This window comes from Nomascus leucogenys, chromosome 21 (assembly GCF_006542625.1).
Source record: "Nomascus leucogenys isolate Asia chromosome 21, Asia_NLE_v1, whole genome shotgun sequence".
Lineage (NCBI taxonomy): Eukaryota > Metazoa > Chordata > Mammalia > Primates > Hylobatidae > Nomascus > Nomascus leucogenys.
The window spans coordinates 74,626,866-74,652,319 of record NC_044401.1 but is presented as its reverse complement, the minus strand read 5'-3'; the positions used below and the strand labels follow the sequence as shown (position 1 = coordinate 74,652,319).

The window sequence follows — 25,454 nt, the reverse complement described above, 5'->3', positions numbered from 1 at the left end:
TGCCAACTTATCAGAGTTCTCGCTCTACCAACCAGTTGTGTGACCTAGGGACATGTTACTGACCCTCTCAGACTTTCACATTCCTAACTGGGAAAACTGGGAAAATTAACAGAACACAGCTCATGGGGTTGTTGTAAAAATCACATTAAATAATTACATTAGCACAATGACTAGCAATGGAAAGCCCTCGGTAAATGTAAGCTGTTACTTTTAGGCAATGCTTCATATACTGCTCACAGCCCCTATAAGAGAAGTGCTTGTTATCAACCCTATTTTCCAGGTGATGAAAAGGTGGCTGAGAGTTGACTTCACTTTTCTAAAATTAAGTAGCTAGTAAATGGCAGAGCTAGAATTTGAATCCATATTAAAAATTTATGTACCCAACTAATAATTATTTTGTCTCCAACTCTTCCTCTCCACTGTCTTCCCTAACTTTCTTTAATACACATTAGCCTGTCCCCTTCCCCATTCTACCTTCATCAATTTCTCTCTTTCCTGTCCCCAATCTGCACACACCTGAGGCCACAAACACATACTCTAAGCACAAAGCTGAGTGTGAGGTTAAAACAGAAGAGGATACAAAATCAGAACCTATTGGCAGTATCTTCTAAAGCCAAACAAATGAAAGAAAGGAGTGTTTATGTCTACCAAAACACTCAGACAATAAATAGGGCAGCTTTATTGAAAACAGCCCCAAACTACAAGCTACCCAGATGCATATGAATAGAAAAATAATTATTTTATTGTATGTGCATGCAAGTGAGTATTATACAACCAATAAAAATGAACTACTGACACACACAACACAAGGGTCATGTCTCCCAAACATACTGGACAAATTAAGCCAGACATAAAAGAGTACATACCATAGTTTTTATTTATTTGAAGTTCATGAGCAGGCAAAACAAATATATGGTAATAGAAGAACCGGAACAGTGCTGACCTCTTTAAGAGGAGAGCACTGAATGGGAAATAGCACAAGGAGCCTCCCAGGGTACTTATGATGTTCCATATCTTAATCTGGTGATGGTTACACAGTAATACCTCAATTAAAAGGTCACTTAATATTAATGCACTTTATGTATTCTAGACTTCAATTCTAAAAAAAGAACAAAGGTAATAAAAATAATCAGAATCCATTTCACTGCAGAAGTTTCCAAGGTTCTGGGGCAGCGGCCAAGATGGCGAGCTTTGGTGCTGTCCGTGGGTAAAGTGCTGATTTGTCTCTTGGCTGAGACCTCAGATAACCTTGTGTGTGAGAAGGAGAACGAGTAGATCAGGACACATCCAGTGACATCACAGCCAAGTACATCTGCTGCTCTCTGGACCCATAGCAAGCTCTCAGGCCTGCAGAGGTTTGCAGCAAAATCTACAGAACAGCTCATCCACAGCTGAGCTGCTTGTGCTTACTCTACATAGTGTTCCTGTGATAACCCTCAAAGTTGATGCCTACTGCTTATTTTCTGGCACATCTGATGGTTTTTACCTGAGACATTATGGCACTTTGGTTCTCTATCTTCTCCTTATCTGAGCAAGGCTTCACGCCTCTAAGATGTTTATTCCCTCTGATCACAAAGGTTTCAGACAAAAGGGGATTGCTGAAACCCACTCATTTGGCTATCAGGCACGTTATTACATTATCACACTTTGTGGCACAGAAGGACAGCATGTGCAGAGACCGGACAACAACAGTGTGTCAAGACCTCTGCATATTTGATTTCAACACAGGTGCCAAGAAAATTTAACAGAAAAAGAATCACCTTTTCAACAAATGGTGCTGGGACAACTTCACATCCACATGCAAAAGAATGAAGTTGGGACCCTTTCCTATGCAATACACAAAAATTAACTCAAAATGGACCATATACCTAAATATAAAACTTAAAACTATGAAACTCTTAGAAGATATAAAAGTAAATCTTCAAAACCCTGGGTCAGGTGAAGCCTATTTAAATATAAACCAAAAGCAAAAACAAAAGAAAAAAAAATAGATAAAAGTTTTCTGCTGCAAATGATACCATCAAGAAAGTGAAGATGCAGGCTAGGTGCAGTGGCTCACACCTGCAGTCCCAGTACTTTGGGAACCCGAGGCAGGCAGACAGCTTGAGCCCAAGAGTTCGATATTAGCCTGGGCAACACAGCAAGACCCCATCTCTACAAAAAACACAAAAATGAGCCAGGTGTGGTGGCATGTACCTGTAGTCCAAGCTACTCAGAAGGCTGGGGTGGGAAGATCACTTGGACCCAGGAGGTGGTGGTTGTAGTGAGCCGAGATCTCACCACTGCACTCCAGCTTGGGAGGTAGACTCTGTCTCAAAAAAATTTGTTTAAAAAGCCTCTGTCTCAAAATTAAAAAAAAAAAAAATGTAGATGACCCACAGAATGAGAGAACATACTTAAAACCACACATCTGATAAAGGACTTGTATCCATAACATACAAAGAATAGTTAATAATAAAAGACATATAACACAATTTTTAAATGGGCAAACCATCTTAACAGACATTTTTCCACAAGATGATGTATAAAAGACCAAATAAACACATTAAGAGATGGGAAACATCATTAGCCATCAGGGATATACAAATGAAAAACACAATGAGATCGACTTCATACACCTTTGACTGGTGTACAAAGACAGGCAAGTGCTGGTGATGACGTGAAGAAACTGGATCCTTCATACACTGCTGGTGTGAATGTAAAATGGTGCACCTGCTTTAGGAAGCAGTCTGGCAGTTACTAAAAACTTAAGGAGTTTCCATTTGAACCAGCAATTCAATTCCTAAGTATGTACCCAAGAGAAATGAAAACATATATCCACACAAAAACCTGTACATGAATATTCATAGCAGTATTACTCATAATAGCCAAAAACTAGAAACAACCCAAACGTCCTTCAACTGATGAATGGGGAAAAAAATATGTATCTATAGAATGGAACATTATTTAGCCATTAAAAGGAATGAAGAGCCAGGTGTGGTAGCTCACATCTGTAATCCCAGCACTCTAGCAGGCTGAGGCAGGAGGATCGCTTGCAGCCAGGAGTCTGTGACCAGCCTGGATGACATAGCAATACATTGTCTCTACAAAAAACAAATAAACAAGCAATGGAATAAAGAACTGACACAAGCTACTATAGAAATAATATTGAAAATACTATGCTAAGAAGCCAGTCACAAAAGACCTGACACTGCAGTTTACATTTATATGAAATATAAATAGGCAAATCCAAAAACACAGAAAACAGATTTGTAGCTGCCTAGAACTTGGGGGTAGGGGAGTGATACAGAAAAGGTAAAGTGTTTGTTGTTCAGACGATGAAAATGTTAAGTTAGACTTCAGAGATGACTGCACAATTCTCTGAATATATTTAAAGTATTTAGTTGGAAACTTTAAATGAGTGATTTGTATGGTATTTGAATTATATCTTAATAAAACTGTTATGTATTTCAGAAAAGAAAGGAATCAGGAAAAAGGAGAATAAATGACTATGAAATTTAGAAAATGTTTTTTACAAAACCCTTAAGGCTACTGAGGTTGCATGAGGAAATGGAAAAAACACATGACTGTGACCAATGTCAGAGGTGCACAGATCTATTTGTAGCTCTGCCTCTCCATATCGATCAGCCCCATGACCTTGGTAAAGACACCTATCTCCTCCAGGCCTCTTTGAAAATGAAGGACTACAATAGGTCATATTGTAGTTCCCTTCCAGCCCTACTATATCCTCATTCTTAAAGATGCATTACGGATTAGTGACCACAGCCTAACATAATAATGAAGAAAAAGAAAAAGGAATAATAACAGCTAGTACTGACTGAGCTCTTACTTCACGCCACTGCTGTTCCTGTCTCAGCTCATTAAATTTTCACAACACCTCCCTGAGACCGCTGTTATACTCATTGCACAGATGAGGAACTGTGGCTGTGAGGGGATGAGGGTTGTGGAATCAACATAGAAAGCAACCAGTCCACATTAAAGCAAGTGGACAGAAAACAGTAAGAGGGAGGAAACCAAGAATTCTTTTTTTAAGGGACTGATGGATTCTTTAATAGGTTTAGCTATGCTGTGAGGGTTTTTCAGTTCTGCTATGAGGGTTTTTCAGTTTTGCTGGAGAGTTTAGGGAAGAATTAGAGATGAGGATGAAGAAAATTAAGCAAAAAAAAAAAAAAAAAAAAGGCAAAGCATATTATTCACGTCATAAAAAAGCAATACAGCTGGGTACAGTGGCGTGCATGTCTGTGGTCCCAGCTACTCAGGAGGCTCATGCAAGAGGATCACTTGGGCCCAGGAGTTCGAGGCTACAGTGTGCTATGATCATGCCTGTGAACAGCCACTGCACTCCAGCCTGGGCAATATGGTAAGAACCCATCTCTTTACCCACTCACCACCCCCCCAAAAAAGGCAATATAATTATAGTGTCCTATGTAGCTCAGCTGAGAAATGCTGCTGTACTGATACTACTATGTAGTTAGGAAGAAGGCAGATGTAAAAAAGTGTGGGTTTTATGGAGTAAAACAAAATTAAATCCTCAACTTCTTTACCAGGGATAACAGAAAATAACAATAGATAATACCTAAAATTGAAATCACAATAAATATAAATATGAACATATGGTTTCTAAATATAGAGGGAAATGCCAGAAGGAACAGCTTACAGAGTTAAAGGTGGTACCCTCTGTGATGTCACACTGAAGAATGGGGAGCAGTTATATTAAAGATTAATATTTTTGTGATAAATCTTAAAGTACTTTTGAATTTCTTAAGATTATCTACATGTATTATGCTTTAATTTTTTTTTTTTTTGAGACAGAGTCTTGCTCTGTTGCCCAGGATGGAGTGCAGTGACCCAGTTTCGTGTTTGTTGAGACGGGGTCTCACTGTCGCCCAGGCTGGAGTGCAGTGGCGCGATCTCGGCTCACTGCAAGCTCCGCCTCCCAGGTTCATGCCATTCTCCTGCCTCAGCCTCCTGAGTAGCTGGGACTACAGGCGCCCGCCACCATGCCTGGCTAATTTTTTGTATTTTTAGTAGAGACGGGGTTTCACCATGTTAGCCAGGATGGTCTCAATCTCCTGACCTCGTGATCCGCCCGCCTCGGCCTCCCAAAGTGCTGGGATTACAGGCGTGAGCCACTGCGCCTGGCCTATGCTTTAATTTTTAAGTAAAAATTAAATTAACACAAAACAAAAACTTTATCCAAGTTTAAGCTGGGACTCAAATGCAAGTGTGAGTCCAAATTCCAGGCTGTGATCAACATACTCTGTGGTCCAACTTATGGGACCTTTTCCCAAATGGGATTTATATAAACTGCTCTTGGAGATGCCTTTATACAAATTAAGTAGTTTTTGACAAAATCACCAATATGAATCAATGTACGGCAGAGAAGAAATGAAATTCTACAAGGTACAACTCCCTCTTTACCAACAAACACGAAACTGGGATAAGTAACATCTCAGGGCATGGACTTATACAATACTTACGGCACAAACATAAATGCTGGCAGCCTCCCTGAAAATGTGAGCAGCTCTCAAATGCCCACAGATATTTTAATGTGTTTTCCTCCACTTGTATCCACACGGACAGGCTCCCCAGAGATGACCTCAATTTGAATCTAGAAGAAGACAGCGTGCCTCTAAGACACTTGGAGAAAGTGTCTTAGCTCTCAGACATGAAATCAGTAAGGTAAGAAGAAGGTGGGAAAATATTTTCCTACCAAAATAGTCACCTGTATTTTAGTTTAACTGATTCCCAGGTTCAAGCAATTCTCCTGCCTCAGCCTCCCAAATAGCTGGGATTACGGACACCCACCATCATGCCTGGCTAATTTTTGTATTTTTGTAGAGACAAACTCAAAAGCTTTCTGAACACTGGAAAAGAACCTGATCATCTATGAGAACAGAACACCCCGTAACAAAACATGAACATGGGGCCAGGCATGTGGCTCATGTCTGTAATCCCAGCACTTTGGGAAGTCAAGGTAGGAGGACTGCTTGAGCCCAGGAGTTTGAGACCAGCCTGGGCAACATGGTGAGACACTGTCTCTACAAAAAGTGTTTTAAAAAATTAGGCACAGTGGCGCACACCTGTGACACCAGCTTCTCAGGAGGCTTAGGCAGAAGGATCACCTATGCCGAGGAGTTGGAAACTGCAGTAAGTCATGATCACACCACTGCACTCCAGCCTACGTGACAGAGTGAGGTCCTGTCTCCAAGAAAAAAAAAAAAAAGGAAAAAAACCACAGGAACACGGACATCACAAAACCACACTGGGCTTTGGATGAAAACCTCACCCAACACGGTTTTCAGGTTTCAAGTCAAAAGTTGGATATAAGAATGCAGACTTGGCTGGGCACAGTGGCTCATGCCTGTAATCCCATCACTTTGGGAGGCCAAGGCAGGCAGATCACCTGAAGTCAGGTGTTCAAGACCAGCCTGGCCAATATGGTGAAATCTTGTTTCTAAAGAAATACAAAAATTAGCCAGGCATGGTGGCGGGCTCCTGTAATCCCAGCTACTTGGGAGGCTGAAGCAGGAGAATTGCTTGAACCTGGGAAGCAAAGGTTGCAGTGAGCCAAGATCACGCTATTGCACTCCAGCCTGGACAACAGAGCGAGACTCAAAAAAAAAAAAAAAGAACGCAGACTTATTTATTTGCCAAAATAAAGAAAAAATAAATTATTATTCTCTACCATCCTCAAATAAGTGTTTATTATACCTCAAGATTAGAAGGAAGAAAAAGATAAAGCACACCAGTGACAAAATGGACAGGTTTCCCACCATGAATGCATATTTCATTTGTGGCAGTTTAAATATTACACTTTGCTTCAATGCTGTCTGCTGGTTACAAATAGCCCAGGGCCCTGCTCCTGATCACAGTTCAAAGGAAGGCTGCCTGGACTGATTTAATGACCAGCTCCGACCAGAAGCTGCCTCCAATTTATCTACGAAACAGGTATAGGGAGGGGAAGGAGCACAGATGAGTATAGTCTTTTGCAGGGGGCAGTTTCCTTCTCCAAGGCCCTCCTCCCCATCATTCAGCGCACCTGACCTCCTTTCACCTGCCCCTGCTGCCTGAGCTCCAGCTAGGGGTTGCAGTGATCAAAGTCAATACAAGCCTCACTTTAGAATGGCTTCCATACCATCAATCCACGTTTGAAAAACAACCACCAAAAAGACTCGTGCTCATTGGTAAACAAGAGTATCTCCACCAGGCAGGCCCACAGCCTAATTGGGAGTGAGTCAGCTCATCAATGCACCAGAGACTCGGCTGAAAATTTCTCAACTTGTTGATACAAAGCTAGACATTAAGGTGGAAGCAGAGAGCAAAGAGAAGCATTTAAGTTCGCTGGGAGTCCCAGGGTCCACCATTAAGCCCCCTGTTTTCAGCAATCATTTTGCATTGCTAAGGACAGTGGAAGACCTGGCCCCCATCCACCGCAGTAGGCAGAATCTGAATATGGGAGTAAAGGTTCCAAGCAGAGAGAAGTCAGGCGATTAAGGGAAGAAACAGGTCTCTTTGACAATTAAAGCCTACCTTATGATCATGTAATTACACTTGGAATAAATGTTACAACGCGCTAGGAGACATCATGCTTAAAGCTTCACATATTATAACAACCCTGGGCAACCTGACCACCTGTGACATAATCCCAGCTCCACTATGTGCTGGCTGTGTGTTCTCAGGCAAAGTTCTTAACCTCTCTGTGCTCAGAATCATCTGTAAACTGGGAATAATCATGAGTTCTACAACTCGAATTAGAGTTATAAGGTTTGAACTTGATAGCCTAGGTACAATACCTGGTACATGTAAAGGAGCAAAATGGTAGCATTATCATTTCATGATGGTTATTATTATTATTCCCACTTTACAGACTAGGAAACCAACCTTAGAAAGAATCACAAATTTGTCTCAAGTCACACAGCTGATAAGTGGGCTGAACTGGGTCTGTCTAATGAACTCTGAAGCTCATTCTCTAATTACTTATTACAGTCTCTCCTCTCCCCTTGTAGTTCCTGCCCTTGTGATCCCCAACAGACACATGGCATCAGCTACTACAGTCTGTGTGATTAAAAAGTTGGGCACGGTGGCTCCCACCTGTAATCCCAGCACTTTGGGAGGCCGAAGCAGGAGTTCAAGACCAGCCTGGGCAACATGATGAAACCCAGTCTCAACTAAAAATATAAAAATTAGCTGAGTATGGTGGCACACACCTGTAGTCCCAGCTACTCGGAAGGCTAAGGCAGGAGGATTGCTTGAGCCTGGGAGGTAGAAGTTGCAGTAAGCTGAGATTGCGCCACTGCACTCCAACCTGGGTGACAGAGCAAGACCCTGTCTCAAGAAAGAAAAAAAAAAATATTCTTGGAAGACAATTCCTGTAAAAATCCATACAATAGTAATAATAACAGTAGTAACAATAGCGGTGGCAGTGATGGCTGCTGTCATCATCACAGTAGTAGCCGAAATCAGTGACCCTTAGCGCATGTCACTGTGGGCTAAATGGTATATATACAACATCTCATATCCCCTGTCAGGAAGGACTCCATGTGTCACATTTCCACCAAAACATCAGGGATTTGGAAGTGGTATCACCAAAGGAGAGCTATATGTTGGCAGGACAATTATGAACAACAAATATTGCTGACTGGTCCCAAAACAAATATCTTTATGACAGATGAGGTGAGAGAATCAGCATATGAAATGGCCATATCATAAAAGTAGCATTCCACGCTTCAAACTTGAGGAGATAATAAACAGCTGACAACTAGATTCCACTGGGAGAACATCCTCACTAGCCCACCACCGCAGCAAAGGCAGGGAAGAAACAATTATTCACTTAGGAAGAAACTAATAAATAATTTTTATTATTTATTATTTATTATTTATATAAATAAATATAAAAATTATTTATTATTAACTAATAAATAATTTTTATTCACTTAGTTCCACTGCACTGAGAGTAAAATCCAAAGAACTAGTTGTAACCTCCTGAATTAAAGAAAAGATAAAGATACTACTGTTGGCCTGGGACACATATCAGCAATATCTCATCACTTTCGTCCTCTTCTGCATTTTCATGGGAAATAAAATATCTCTGGCATGCGTGTGTGTGTGTGTGTGTGTGTGTGTGTGTATGTAACAGGGTCTCCCTCTGTCACCCAGGCTGGAGTGCAGTGGCATGCTGCCACCTCTGCCTCCCGGGCTCAAGCGATCCCCCCACCTCCGACTCCCAACTAGCTGGGGCTACAGGCGTGGGCCAACACACCCACCTAATTTTAGTATTTTTTGTAAATGCAGGGTTTCGCCATGTTGCCTAGGCTGGTCTTGAACTCCTGAGCTCAAGCGATTCACCCGCCTCAGCCTCCCAAAGTGCTGGGATTACAGGCATGAGCCACCCTGGCTTCTGATTTTAACTCCTTTTCTGCACCCTGAGATTAAGAAAGGCAAGCACTGGGACTTGTTCACTGCTAAACACCCAATACTCTTAGATAAGAGAGTACCTGGTATTAGGAAATAGATGATAAATATCTGATCAATGCATAAATGATGGATCTAAATCTCTTAACAAAGCCAAGTGCAGTAGCTCACACCTGTAATCCCAGCACTTTGGGGGGCCAAGGCAGGAGGATCGCTTGAGGCCAGGAGTCCAAGACTAGCCTGGGCAGGGTGGCAAGACCCCATCTCTAAAAAATTTTTTGTAATTAGCTGGGCATGGTGGGGTGTGCCTATAGTCCCAGCTACTCAGGAGGCTGAGGCAGGGGGATCACTTGTGCCCAGGCGTTGGAGGCCATAGTGAGCCATGATCTCACCACTCTACTCCAGCTTGGGTGACAGAGCCAGACCCTTCCTCAAAAAAAAAAAAAAAAAGTTAAGACTTCCATATGAGTATAATAAGCTCATCACACATTTGTAAGCTTATCAAATGATTTTTATTTTGTCTTAACAACGTCTAGGTACACAGGAATGTGTTCTCAAATCTATGGGAGGGGGATTCAGCTCCTAGTGTTCATCCAAGCACTTTTTTTTAGCAACGGGGCTGAATAGGAGAGGAAGCCCTTAAATTCCTTTCTTCATCTAAGTAGGTTGTGATCAAAAAGTCATAAGAGCCTCTGGAAAGCCAGAGAGGAAAGGGCCCTAGCTAGGCAGTGCCCATCCAAGGCCTGTCAAGAGGAGATCAAGTTCTATCACAGATCAAACAACAACGCTTCCTATTCCCCAAGCAACCTTCAGTTTAGGAAATTCCTGACTTCCCCTCTGAGGCTTGCCAACAGGGAGAAATGCATTAAAATGCAACAATAAACATTCTATCCAAAGGAAGTTGGTTTTCTTTCTGTAAATTCATAAGCAATCATTTTGATCTCTGTATCATTCTCTGTGAAGTGGGCTGCTGTGAGTTTCTTGGGAAACACCCTTTGTGAGGCTCCTTGGGATCACTCTAAGATGTACCTTTCAGACAGGCTTCTTCAGTTAGTAACAGAAACCAACTCTGGCTAACTTAAAGAAGAAAAAGCTGTTTACTACATGGACACTAAAGACAAAGCTGAAGAAATCGCCTTAGGAAGGTAGGAAACCAAAATAACTCTAAGGACCTAGGCAGCAAGAACTAGCAATCTCTTCTGTTCACCTCTGGGCGAACAGTTTTTATATCACTCAGTTCCATACTCAAATTCAGGAAGAGTATGTCTGATTGACAGAGCTTAAGTTACATGTTTTCCCATCTACAGGATGGCAGGGAACCTGGGTTGACCATCCCATTAAGACTAAGGGAGACATTCCTCAACTGAGGGGAAAAAAGGAGGAGGTGAGAGATAGAAAGAAAGGAAAAAGAAGAGAATAAATCAGAAAAGAAAATGTGCACACCAAAAAAGCACAAGTTGGCCAGGCACAGTGGCTCGCATCTGTAATCCTCGCACTTTGGGAAGCTGAGGCAGGCAGATGGCTTGAGCTCAGGTGATCAAGATCAGCCTGGGCAACATGGTGAAACCCCATCTCTACAAAATATCAGAAGAAATTAGCCAGGCATGGTGGTGTGCACCTGTAGTCTCAGCTACTTGAGAGGCTGAGGTGGGAGGATCACTTGAGCCCAGGAGGTTGAGGCTGCAGTGAGCCACGATCACGCAACTGCATTTCAGCCTGGGCAACAGAGCAAGACCCTGTCTCAAAAAAAAAAAATAAAGAAACAAAGAAAGAAGGAAAAAGAAAAAAAGAAAAGAAAGAAAAGGGAAAAAGGAAGGGAAAGGACAAGCTGACCTCACAAACAAGCAGTCAGGTATCTTAGCTGCCCCTAACCAGTGGCCTACATCAGCAATTTATACAACCATTTATCTCCCCAGTTTCTTTTAACATTCCAGTCATTTCGTGGCTCAAGCTATAGTAAAACGTCACAGGTCTGGAAATACCATCACCACTTAAGTGAAGAGTACAGTTTAAAAGCATATGTTCGAAATGAACCCAAAATATTAGCAAATGGCTTAAAAAAAGGATTCAGGCATTTTACTACACAACAGTTATTGAAGTTGAATTTTGTGTTACCTAAACAAGTTGGAAAAAATATTTGACAAAACCCTCCTCCACAGAAGTTGTACTAGCAAATTCTAGTCTAAAAGAAGTAAAATCAAATAATTCTGAAATGCAATCCTCAAGAATAAACAAGAATATGTATTTTATAAACAGGGTGGGTCACAGTAAGGAAGAATTTAATACTTGCTAGACAAATAATTCTTCACAACAATTATAACAAAGACTTATCTCTGGAATTCTACAGAAACTGTCACTTTGCTATGAAATTCTACTTCTGGAAGACCACCCAGTTTAAATGGAATGTGTCCTTTACTGAATTACTAATATTCACAATTTTCAAAAGATATTCTATGAAAAAGAAGTGTTGCTTTAAACACTGGCATCAGACCATCCAGTTGTGAGACAAATGACGCATTCCTGAATTGCCACTGGGTTTCCCACTGTTGTAACCCTCTCCTCAGTCTGATTTTCCCTGTCTCTCACCCTCAGACAGAGGGAGAAACAATGGCTGCAGCAGTAACAACTGTTTATCTTAGGTTTTGTGTACACATGAATTGCCTGTGGGCGTTTCGCAAAATGTGACTCCCCCAAATAAACTACTGGAGCCAGTACATTCCCTGTTCATCAGAAAGAAATAAGCTTTTCAGTCTTAATTCCCCAGTCTACCAAAAAGAAAAAAGAAAAGAATTCTTTCTGAATCATTCCCTAAAAGGCTTTAAAAAAAAAAATCAGAAAAAAGGAAAATGAAATGAGACTCTAGTAGAAAAGCAAGACAGAATATACTTACCTTAAAGGGAAAAGAACAAGAATGAAAAGAGCAAGATAGACAGAGAGTAGAAGAAACCAACTACAAGTTTTATTAAAGGGATTTCAAGGTGACGGTCAACTAATTAGATTCCTGAATTCACAATATAACAGAAAGAAAAACATGTCCCAATAAAGCCTACCAACTCTCTCCGCCCTGCCATGTGCTGCCTTTTCTTAGATACAACAAGGAACTAGTGACACTGTGCATATAGCACATAGCAATACTGTGCATGAGGTATCCAAGCGCAGACTCATTACCAATACAAAAGGAAAAATTGTACCAAATGGGGTGGAAGAACAAAGGGAGAACTTGACCAAGCTCCCATCTAGAAACACACAAGATAGGTGAACAATGGCCAAAAAGTACTTCCCTTAAATATAAAAAACATGGCATCAAAATGTGAGAGAAAATTAAGGAAGAGACAACTTGAATCCATTTAAGACAACTTGAATCCATTTTCTAACTATTAAAATACTGAGCTATTAAACAACTAATTTTGCTATCAAATGAACAAAGATTTTCTTTTTCTTTTTTTTTTAAGATTCACGGGGTACATGTGCAGGCTAGTTACATGGGTATATTGCATGATGCTAGGGTTTGGGCTTCCAATGATCCTGTCACCCAGGTAATGAACACAATCCCACCGGGCATTTTTCAACCCCTTCCTCCAACTCTCCATCCCCACTTTGGGAGCCCCAGTGTCTACTGTTCAATGTTAGTTCCCACTTATAAATGAGAGCATATGGTATTTGGTTTTCTGTTAGAGGAACAGAGATTTAAGGATTGGAGAGAGTATAAGAAAATTTGTATTAGCATGATATGTACCAAAACCTACAGATCTATAACCAGGTAATTCCACATGTAATATTTGTCTCAAGGAAATATTCAGAAAGATATATAAGGCTGTATGCACAAAAATTGTTCATCGCATCATTGTTTATGAAAGCACTTCAGAAACAACCTAAATATTCAACAAAACAATCACATATAAAATAAATTATAAAACATTCATAAAGTAGATACCTGGATGAAAAAATGTTTTCATGTCGGGCGCAGCAGCTCACACCTGTAATCCCAACAATTTGGGAGGCCGAGGTGAGCCGATCACCAGAGGTCAAGAGTTCAAGATCAGCCTGGCTAACACAGTGAAATCCCGTTTCTACTAAAAATATAAAAAATTAGCCCGGTGTGGTGGTACACATCTGTAATCCCAGCTACTTGGGAGGCTGAGCCAGGATAATCACTTGAACCCGGGAGGCAGAGGTTGCAGTGAGCTGAGATTGTGCCATTGCACTCCAGCTTGGGCAACAAGAGCAAAACTCTGTCTCAAAAAAAATAGTTTTCACATATATTGTTAACATTATTCCCTATCAAGTATAATAAGGGAGAAAAACAAAACTCAGAGCGTGTGATATGGTTTGGCTGTGTCCCCACTCAAATCACATCTTGAATTGTAGCTTCCGTAATCCTTACATGTCATGGGAGGGACCCAGTGGGAGGCAACTGAACCACAGGGGTGGGTTTTACCCATGCTGTTTTCATGATAGTGAATAAGTTTCATGAGATCTGATGGTTTTATAAAGGGCAGTTCCCCTGCACACGCTCTCTTGCCTGCCACCATGTCTAAGACATGACTTTGCTCCTCCTTCACCTTCCGCCATGATTGTGAGGCCTCCCCAGCCATGTGGAACTGTAAGTCCATTAAACCTTTTTCCTTTATAAATTACCCAGTCTCAGGTATGTGTGTACTAGCAGAATGAGAACAAACTAACACAGTACAAAATGGCTATAATTTATACAATAAATGCTCATGTGCTTATAGGTGGCATCTGTCTGCATGTGTATATACGCATACACACATATACACTCATACTACATAACACTATTTAAAAATCAAATGTTGAATGGTGGTTATCTCTGAGCAGAGATGTTACAGTTTTATTTATCTGTATTTCCTAACTACAGCAAACAAGTATAACTTAAAGCAAAAATCACCTTACAAACAATAATGTGCTATATACTTAAGTAAAGTTTAGAACTGTAATGGGCCAACCTTTCAATCCATTGAGAAATAGGCTCTTATATTCCATATCTCCCTATTTTGCATAGTTTTATTACCTAATAAGATACTGTTTCACACCAATTCTGCATAGAAAGTTCATATGTAAATGTCCTATTATTAGCGAGATTATATGTTGTATTTTTTGACAGTCAAACTTCATAAATGGATGAAGACAAGCAAATATTCTAAATAGCAATTTTTTTTTCATTTGGTACATCAAAGGGATTTTTCATTTAATCTCAAATAAGTGTATCTCAAGATTCCCTTTTTAAAAAAATAATAAAGGCATGCTCTTCAGCAAAGACTGAGTTACCTCCAAAAACACATTCTCCCCTTCCTCCAAACTCTCAGTTGAGCATATGGCTGCCCTGATTAAAGACTTTTGTTGCAGCTAGTTATGGCCACACGAGCAAGGTCTGGCTTATGAGATGTGAGCAGAAGCACAGTGTGTCATTTCCAAGCCGTATCTGTGAAGAGAAGAGACCTGCTCTCCTCTTGTCTCCGTCTCACTAGCCAGAATGCACAGGAGGACAATATCTCTATAATGACAGAGCAATATATGAGACAGAATCTCAGTCCCCAACCTTGCAGAATCACAATAGTGTAGGACTGTTACGTGGCTAGACCGTTACATAAGGTAGAAATGAACTTCTACTATAATGAAACCACTATGATTTGAGGTATCTGCTAATGCAGCCAAACCTATATGTTGGCTGATACACAGAAAACTTGAACAAAATAACCAGTATTGAACCAGTAAGCTATTAATTTCTCCTACCTGATCCTATTCTTCAAAAAACATTTCAGAATAGGTATATACCACTGTCATTTCTTAATAATTTAAGAAAATAAAGTACCCAGTTAATGTCAAGGGCTTCTGTGCAAACTCATAAAATACAAGGTGCACTTAAAATAAAATACTGATTAAGAATAGTCTAAATTGAAACCAAGATTCTCAGACATGAGTAAAATATGTATGCCATCTCAAAAAAAGATTCCAAAGATCATATGCATATTTTTATCTGTATAGAAAAATTGAAAAAATATATCCCAAACGGGTTGCCTCAGGAGGATTAGAATTTTAGGTTGAGAACAGAAGGAGGTAACAGGAAAAATTTAGTTTTCTACTTCATATTCCTGTGTTTTATTTGAATTTTTGCCATAAACATGTATTGCTTTAGTAATACACAAAAACTATAAAAAATAAAGCACATATTAGAACTCCGTACAGCAGACTGATACCAAAAAAAAAAAAAAAAAAAAAAAAGGCAGGGGCAAGAGGGGGAAATAAAATTTCTATCTACAAATAAAACCACAGCCTTCTGAATTCTGGGATGTAAATTCAAAAACTTGTAACTTCTATTGTACATTAAAAAAATTATAACATACCATAAAACCTGAATCTACTTCTTTAACTTCCTTGCCTTTAACAAATACCACAATTTCTCTTAGACAGAGATAGTAAACAGAAAACTCATGAAAAACTAAAGGGACACAAAAATAAAAATTCTATGTCTGGTTAGGACATTAATAAGCTCACAATCACAGGACACCACTGTTATCTAAGGCACAGTGTTTTCAATTTGGATGGTAGGTCAGTTCATCTTTGAGCTTTGATCAATGTCTTAAGGCTATCAAGACCACATGAGGATATGGTACATTGCCCATTATCTCACTTACTGAGTGACCTGTTACTCATTGAACTTACTTCCACACAAGAGAACAGCATAGATACAGTATCCTAAATGATCATGCACATAAAACACACATTAACATCATATTCATCGTTAGCAACTATTAGAACCTGTATATTACACTCTCAATAACTGTATCATTCAAGTTGATATTAGTTCAATATGGCACATTGTGTGTTTCATAAAGAACCTATTACCAAACTAAGATTTTTTTAGATCAGCAAAACCCAATCTTTATAAAAGGTGCCCAGTTGATTAGCGAAATTACCTTCTCTCTACTGTGAAAACAATTCCCACTACCCAACCCGATGGTAAGAAAGCTGCTACATAATTGTGTGTGAAGGCCCTGAACTTCAAACATTCCTAGGACAGATTTTGCCTAATGGCGACAGGACTTAAAATCTAAGAAGCCATATGAAGCATCAGAACCCATGTCAATAACTTTACAAAAGCACAAGAATAGTCAAGGAGAGGTTGAAAGGAAGACTATGTCTTTAATCTTCAGAGTCAGAGCCAAGGGAAGCACTAAGCAGGGAATTAGTATATGTCTAGCATTGGAAACCAAAGTATTCAAGAGGCCCATTCTAAACCTTTATGTCCAAAAGAATTCCTATGAGGCTAGGTTAAGAAGAAAAAAATGTTGGAATACAGTGCAAGTTACCACTGGCAGATGTTAAGAAAATAAAATTATACAAGCAGTAAATGGGATAAAATTTTTAATGAAATTAGAAATGAAAGGGGATTCAGAATTAAAACTAGCAACTGGATTCACAAGTCTTAAATACACACATATACACAAGTACATACACATTAAAGAATCTTTAAGATTTTTTTTAAACACTCAAAAATGAAATACTGGCCGGGCACAGTGGCTCACGCTTATAATCCCAGCACTTTGGGAGGCCGAGGTGGGCGGATCACAAGGTCAGGAGATCGAGACCACAGTGAAACCCCGTCTCTACTAAAAATACAAAAAAATTAGCTGGGCGTGGTGGCGGGCGCCTGTAGTCCCAGCTACTCCGAGAGGCTGAGGCAGGAGAATGGCGTGAACCCGGGAGGCGGAGCTTGCAGTGAGCCAAGATTGCGCCACTGCACTCCAGCCTGGGCGACAGAGCGAGACTCCGTCTCAAAAAAAAAAAAAAAAAAATGAAATACTGATTTTAAAGAACTAAAAGCTTCAATTCCTCCTTTCTAAAAAAAAAGAAGCCAGAAGACTGGCCAGGATGCCCAAGACCTTCCAATTCAATGCTCCCAAAAACTATGAACCACAAAATCTGACAGATGGAAAATGGTTATTCCCAAGGGGTTTGGGATTCTACAGGTACACCAGAAATTATCTGTGCACTAAAAAAAGTGAGTAAAAGTATTTTCTATAATATACAGATGCCGTATATGTATGTTTATGTATATATTTATATATGTGTGTATGTATACATCTGTGACAAATGTAATATTACAAAGATGTAATGTATAATGACCTGTGTAGGCTAGTACTGTTCATTATCAGATTCATAGCAGTTTTCCAAAACCAAGACATGCTAAAAGTACAACCAATATTAAGTAAGCATCTGTGAAACTTTTTGAAGCATAGCCTCTAAAAGACTGAAACCACCACACTAATCCAGAGTGATCCTTCAGTTGACCTGGATGATATAATGTCCCTGGGTCAGAGTGAGATGGCTGAATTAAATAAGTAAAGAAAGTAATCATTTGATATGTAGGAGAGAATGTGGGCAAGGAGATGGGAAAGATCCACCACTTTAAAAAGGCAAGAACCCCTTCTGTTTCTGAGTCTTTTTAGCAGACCAGTTGCTGCTACATATTTTGTATCTGCACAGACTTTTCTCTTCTGGGCTTAGCGACACACTCAACATTTTCAGTACAGAGTCATGATTCTCTGTTCTCTCCTCTATTCAGCTACATCATGAGTCATAGTAATGACTATTCTTGAATACCACTGGTGACGTTCAAAAAATTCTAAGCTCATGCCAACCAACTTTTGAACATCTGTGAGGCAGGGGAGAAATACTCGCCTAAAAGCTGCTGCCAGAAACAGTAGTCTGCATTCCAAAGTCAGCGCAACACAGGAGTTTAACTTGGGAGGCCTTAACGTAACAGTAACACAACAATGAAAGAATCTGTACCAATAAGGAAAATAATAATGTCAGTTACCATCTACTGAGATCTACTATATTGAAAAAATTTACACTCATAGTCTGGGGGCATGGGGGGTTGTCAGGTAAGGCTTCCTGGACGGGGAGCCACCTGAGCCAACACCAAAAAGATAAGCAGAATGTACTGGTATATACAGAAATGTACTGGTATGTGTTCACAGCAGAGAAGCATGAGGATGCTGCCACATGTATGAAGATGGTCACTGCAGTGTTCCTTACAAAAGCCAAAACACACAAGCAAGCTTTGTGTCTTTCAACAGATTGTTATCTTAATGTCTACCTCATTCTATTCACAGAAAAAAATAAAAGTGGGCAACCAGTTCTCAGCTCCAGACGACATTTAAAACTCATCATATGCCGGCCAGGCGCGGTGGCTCACGCCTGTAATCCCGGCACTTTGGGAGTCCGAGGCAGACGGATCACGAGGTCAGGAGATCGAGACCACCCTGGCTAACACGGTGAAACCCCATCTCTACTAAAAATACAAAAAAATTAGCCAGGCGTGGTGGCGGGTGCCTGTAGTCCCAGCTACTTGGGAGGCTGAGGCAGGAGAATGGCGTCAACCCAGCAGATGGAGCTTGCAGTGAGCCAGGATGGCGCCACCACACTTCAGCCTGGGCGACAGAGTGAGACTCCGTCTCAAAACAAAAAACAAACAAACAAAAAAAAATCATTATATGCCTTCCCAACTCACACACAGGCACACACACACACAGAGGAGGTCAGAAATATGTTCTTGTGCATCCAACTTTAAAACATTAAGCTTTATAAAATTCAACAACATTTTTCCCATTTCACGTCTGAACAAGGCCCAGCACAGATCCAAGGACCAAAATTTCCCAAAGGACTTGCAAGAATGTTCCAACTTTAACACCACATCCAACGCAAACACTTCTTTAAAAGAAAGAGCAGATTCACATAGTCAAAAACTCAGGAGTTGAACAAGTCACAAAATATCAGCCCATCCATTTATAAGAGGTACAAGTTGAGAACCACTATGGTTGAAGGATCTTGCCCAAGGCCAGTCATACAGCTGGAACGGCAACCCAGATTCCAATTTTAGAACTATCCCAATAAGCTACATTGATTGAACTCCTCCTATTGTATTTGTCAATAGCCAGCTGGAACAGCACAAAACATCAACTTGGAAAGAAAAACAAGAATAAAATGTATCGCCTTGTTTGTTTAGACAAAAAACCTATTCTAGCCTGGGCAGTGGTTCACACCTCTAATCCCAGCACTTTGTGAAGGCTGAGAGGCAGGAGGATCGCTTGAGGCCAGGAGTTCAAGACCAGTCTGGGCAACACGGCAAAACCCCATCTCTACAAAAATTACAAAAATTAGCCAGGCACAGGGACATGCGCCTGTAGTCCTAGCTACTTGGGAGGCTGAGGTGGGAGGATAGCTTGAGCCCAGGAGGCGGAGGATGCAGTGCGCCATCACGCTTCAGCCCGGGCGACAGAGTGGGCCCCATCTCAAAAAAACAAACAAAAAAAAAAGGAAAGAAAGAAACCAACAACAAGAAAAAAACTATTCTAATGGGTTTGTAACATGGACAACTACTTGCTCTTTAAAGAATGAGACATAACTATAATGGTAAGAAGTCATTTATGGAGCACCTATTACAAATCTGGCAATATGCAAGGCCCTACCACCCATCACTGACGAATCATTGAACTAGGACTTAGGTAAGCACAATCAATAAAACCCTTAAAGCACAACTGGAAGAGAAGTGTGGGCTGCTAGCACAATAAGCCCCAACAAACTAAAATGTTAGATTAAGGGATAGAAGTATTTTCTACTTCATAAGTTAATTATACATTACCAAGGTTACTTTTCCCCACTATTCTGCAGGAGTCAACGTGATACACAATGTAACCAAGGGTGACAAAAGCAACCACACTCCAAAGTATTCAGCAAAATACTTGACAAGCAACATGCATGACAATAGCCCTAAGGTGTTGAAAGACTGGGATACAAACCCGTGTTGTCCGGGGCCTGTTGTGGGGTTGGGGGAGGGGGAGGGATAGCATTAGGAGATATACCTAATGTAAATGACGAGTTAATGGGTGCAGCACACCAACATGGCACATGTATACATACGTAACAAACCTGCACTTTGTGCACATGTACCCTAGAACTTAAAGTATAATAAAAAAAAAAAATATATATATATATATATATACCCGTGCTGCTCCAATTCAAATTTGTGACAAGTAACCAGTTATAACAGGATTATTATGGACAATGAGATACACCCCTCGCATATTGTTCTAAATAGATACTTTATACAGAAAACTCATTATAGATACTCATTATATAGAAAACACAGTCTTTAATTAGAGTCTCTAAAATAGCTATTCCCCATCCTTAATTATCATGTAACATATAACACGAAAACTTCTGATCACAGCCTAATGGGCAGCCAACGGGCAAATTCCCTCAAGGTTCAGTGACCCTAACTGTGAAGCTATTTTTCTTTAATTATGTTAAAGAAAAAGATGTCTCAATCCATGGTCCTCCTAAGCTTCAAGAGGAAAGGTTGGGAGGAAACTCATTAACTTAGTTAGAATCGTCTGTATTTCAGAGAGGAAAGAAAAAGAGAAAACTTTGCATAACTTTTTGATGGACATAAAATAATAGCAGAATCAGATTTTATTAAGTAGCATACCAACACTTGCAGGCATTCTTGTGTTTATTTTTTAGAAATTATCAAAACCTACCAAAGCAAATCTAAAGAACATATATAAAAGAACTTACCTTAAACATTAAATTAATGTTAAGTATAATTATAACAGCAGCTAACATTTATGTATTAGGTGTTAACTGTTCAACTTTACATATTGTTTTAATGTCTCCCAAATCAGCCTAACAGTAAGACTCACCTGGGGCACTTAATCACAGAATCCCTGGAAATTCTAATTCTGTAGCTCTGGGATGGGTCCCATTATTTTAAAAAATGCATTACAATCATTCTTATGACCAAGCTAGGTTAGGAAACAGATTCTCATGGGCTCTTCTTTAACAATGCCAGGAAATAGGAAACATTATTAGACACATTTGACAACTGAAGAAACTGAGGCTTAGAGAGGTCACAAAGCCACCCAGGGTCAGAGGCAAAAACAAACAGAAATGTGAGCTCAGATTTGTAGCTTTTAGCCTGAAAGTAAAACTGCAATCATTGTTCCCTTCTCCAGGTAACACACCAGGGAAGGACACTAACAACCTCAGTTTCAGGGATGATAAAAATTAAGTAACAATCCATTCTTCTCTTATTATCTCTCTCAGAGTATCTAAGAAGGCTACACTGGTAAAAGACTACAGTGCAGTTTCTGGTACATAAGTTACTGAAAATAAGATTTCTTTCCTATCTCCCATCCTTCATCCCTTCTTCTCTACTGATGTCCTCTAATTGGAGGCATTAGTCCTCTTTCTACCAAGCAAAGCCAAAGGTTCCCAGACATAAACAACCTCAGAAAAAAAATGTGAAATAAATGGCAGATACTAACATCAGGTTTACTATTCATTTTTCTTTTTTTTTTTTTTCATTTCATGAAAATTACGTTTAAACTGGTTTCTTGCCCGGAGAAAAGCACAAAACAAAATTTACATAACTCCTTTAAAAATCAAAATACAATTAACATAAGTTTCTTCATGCATTCTCAAAAATCCAACAATATAGTTTAATAGAAAATAATGACAAGTAACATTTATTGAGCGTATCAAGTATTAAATCACTAATTCTCATCAGAACTCCAGAGGGAATTATCATGAGTCCCATTTACAATTAAGAAAACTGACACCAAGAAGTTAAATAGGCCGGGCGCGGTGGCTCATGCTTGTAATCCCAGCACTTTGGGAGGCCGAGGTGGGCGGATCACGAGGTCAGGGGATCGAGACCACGGTGAAACCCCGTCTCTACTAAAAAAAATACAAAAAAAATTAGCCGGGCGTGGTGGCAGGCGCCTGTAGTCCCAGCTACACGGAGAGGCTGAGGCAGGAGAATGGCGTGAACCTGGGAGGCGGAGCTTGCAGTGAGCCAAGATCGCGCCACTGCACTCCAGCCTGGGCGACAGAGCGAGACTCCGTCTCAAAAAAAAAAAAAAAAGTTAAATATTTTGCCCCAAGTTACACAGTTACTAAGTGGTAGAGACAGTATGCAAAATTAGAAGAACTACTGTTTGAATTCATGATTTCTTTATTACAATTATCTACTGCTGCGTAATAAATCATCCCAAAATACAACGGCTTAAACTAACAACAATCATTTTATTATCTTTCACAATTTCTGTGAGTCAAGAATTTATACAAAGCACAGCTGAAATGCTTGTCTCTGCTTCCTGATGTCTGAATCTTACACTGGGAAGACTGCAGGCAACTCAATGGCCCAGGGCTAGAATCATTTGAAACCCCAGGTGTGTTTCACCTCCCCTGGAACACTTGGATGTGGCCTCACCATTTGGCTCCTTGAGCTCCCTTGCAGCCTCCTAGCTGGCTTCCAAAGTCAAGTGTCCCAAAAGAACCAGGCAGAAGCTGTATCCCCTTTTATTACCCTATCTTGGAAGTCTCATAGCACTGCTCCACCATAATCACATGGCCACCCCTCCATACAAAAAGAAGGAACAAGACATCACTACCCGCTTCTCTATGGAAAGAATCTCAAAGTTGTAAGAACAGCATAGTTTCTGCCACAACCCCTAAATAACAATCAATAATATCATCCCTACCTACTCGGGAGAAAATGGAAGTTCAGAAAGGCTACGTGATTGCCCAAGGTCACATGATAAATAATGGCACTAAGATGCCAGCACAGGCCCTTGTGACTCCAAATCCTGTGCAATTTCCATTACATCATATTTATAAAACATTCCATCGAAACTGAGTTGTTCCTTGGTGAAAGCTAGGACACATCCATCTTTTAAAAATAATAATAAAGTGAACCATTCCACCAAAAATATGCTAAAAGGATATCCAAATATAAATTATCAAATTCGGAAAGGCAGCAAATGGAAATCCTAATCTAAAGCATTCTTAGTTTACCAGTGATGTCAAATGTTAGCATTTTCTTTGTTGTTGTAATTGAGGATTCGTGTAAGAAAAGAGAAATAAAATACCAAGAGTATTCAGTAAGGATAGTCCTTGAAAAGAACAGCAACCACCTAGAACAGTGGTGCAAACCATCCAATTAAGTCTAAATAGGAGATATCCAGGCAACACAATGAAACCAATGAGCTACAAACTCCATCTGATGCCAAAACTAAAAGGGGAGTTATCACTCATCACCATCAACTGCTTTTGAAAAGGCCAATCCCAGCTATGAGTGTCTCTTCTGGCATGGGAAATTTCGTAACACATCTTTATTGCAGGCTGAGGCCACTTGCCTCATCCAGATTTATTGCCTTATGAAAATGTGCAATATGAATGTTTACTGTTGTCATGGAACCTTCACATGAGTTCAAAATAACACACACCCATCATTGTGGCATTTCCAAACAGGAATGAATGGTCGGAAATGGAGGTGCTAGCTAATGTTATTTATTAAAGCAAATAAAAACTTCTCTTTTGTTTTAGGTATCTGTGATGTTCATGGAGGATTTGGCAATATGTGCATGGTTGTGCATAATCTGATAATAAATCCATCAGTCCTTTATTTTGCTACTGGTTAACTAAAATGCCAGACATAAAGGCAACTGTACTTCTTTAACAAATGTGTCTTCTTCTAAGTGGGCAGTGTCAGCACTTGTTCCCTAGATGGGTTCACAGCTAGTACAACAGGCAGAGTCCTCCATTCAAAACTTCAGCACCTCTTCTCCAGCCCCTATTCTCTCCACTCAGCGTCTTAACCATGGGCATTAAAGAACACAACATGTGAAATATACAGGCAATTTGCTGGTCTGAGTTTGTGTGACACCTTCAGGTTTCAGAAATTAAACTGCCACCTTCAGGGTCAGAGGCCAGAATTCTCAAAAGTACTACAATTCTTTTGAGAAGGCAAGGCATGGTAGACACTACCTTTGTCTTCAAACAATAATCTAATTTTTTCTTTCCAAATCCCTACAAAGAATCTTTATATGATTAATGACCATCTATCTATCTGGCAGCTTTCTGTATCAAAGGGAATAACTTAACCTAAATTCATTATAGTTTCATGTGCCAAGTGCATAGTAATGGCTAAAATCAAAGTCATTGAGATGGTGAAGCCCCATCCAAACTTAACGTCAGTTACCCTCCACTTTAACATTGAAAAACAGTATTTATCACTACATCAATACATTTGCTTCTAAACACTTTTTCCTCGAAGGGACTTTTCAATCATCAAACTATAGCTGGCATTAAATCCAAAAGAATATTCAACTATAGCAAGTAATATTTCCCTGGAAAGCTATTAATTATTCAGCATTCCTTAGCTGCCTAGAAGCAGATGGATAACCAGGTTGTTCTTTGTTGGAAACACTCGCTCAGCGCCCCCGCCCCCAGCTTGGAGAGGAATACAGGCTGACCCACGACCATTGTATCTCTGTACACCTCAAGAAGCGATGCAGCAAGGACCAGCTCAATAGTACCTAACAGCCTGGCTGACACGGGGAAGCCCCCAGCCAGAGCAAACTCTCTACCCACTGCGGTATTTTTCTCCCTATAGGCAATCGACAAAAGGCCAATGTTCCTACTCACTTTAAATTGAGGCATAAGTAACAGGACTCAGACAAGGAAGAAAACTGAAGTCCCAGTCAAAACTGGAACCCACCAGGGTACTAAATATAATAAGTATTTTTATTATTATCACTAACAGCAGTAATCACGACAAAAAAAAAAAAAAGTACAACCATGCCCATGGCTGACAGGAAGGTTATCAATCGAGGACAACTTGGTTACATGTGGTTTAGGAAGAAGAAAAAAAGACTTGAAATTATCAAAACCTTGGACTCAGCAATTTCACATCCGGGGAGCTTGTCCAAGAAAACTACGAATGATGTGGACAAAGATTTAGCTACAAGGACGTTCAACACAGAGTTGTTTAAAACATGAAAAACTGGCTGGGCACGGCGGTTCACACTTGTAGTCCCAGCTATGCAGGAGGCTGGGGCAGGAGGATCACTGGAGCCCACAAGTTTGAAGTTACAGTGAACTATGATTGTGCCACTGCGCTCCAGGCAGGGCATCAGAGACCCTGTCTCAAACAAACAAACAAACCGGAAACA

The 25,454-nt window shown here is 40.1% G+C and overlaps 1 protein-coding gene and 2 long non-coding RNA genes across 13 annotated transcripts in view; 1 reads left to right on the top strand and 2 right to left on the bottom strand.

Moving 5' to 3' along the window:
* The window catches only part of MAGI1 (membrane associated guanylate kinase, WW and PDZ domain containing 1), a 679,526-nt gene that overhangs the window by 512,346 nt on the left and 141,726 nt on the right, over positions 1-25,454 (bottom strand). The window lies entirely within an intron of this gene.
* LOC101176582 overlaps positions 860-25,454 on the bottom strand; it is an 83,733-nt gene continuing 59,138 nt past the window's right edge. The window contains exon 3 of the long non-coding RNA XR_001114652.2: positions 860-3,083. This is a non-coding gene — a long non-coding RNA (uncharacterized LOC101176582). The remainder of the gene's footprint in view (positions 3,084-25,454) is intronic.
* The window catches only part of LOC101178283, a 31,912-nt gene continuing 28,841 nt past the window's right edge, over positions 22,384-25,454 (top strand). The window contains exon 1 of the long non-coding RNA XR_001114653.2: positions 22,384-22,670. This is a non-coding gene — a long non-coding RNA (uncharacterized LOC101178283). The remainder of the gene's footprint in view (positions 22,671-25,454) is intronic.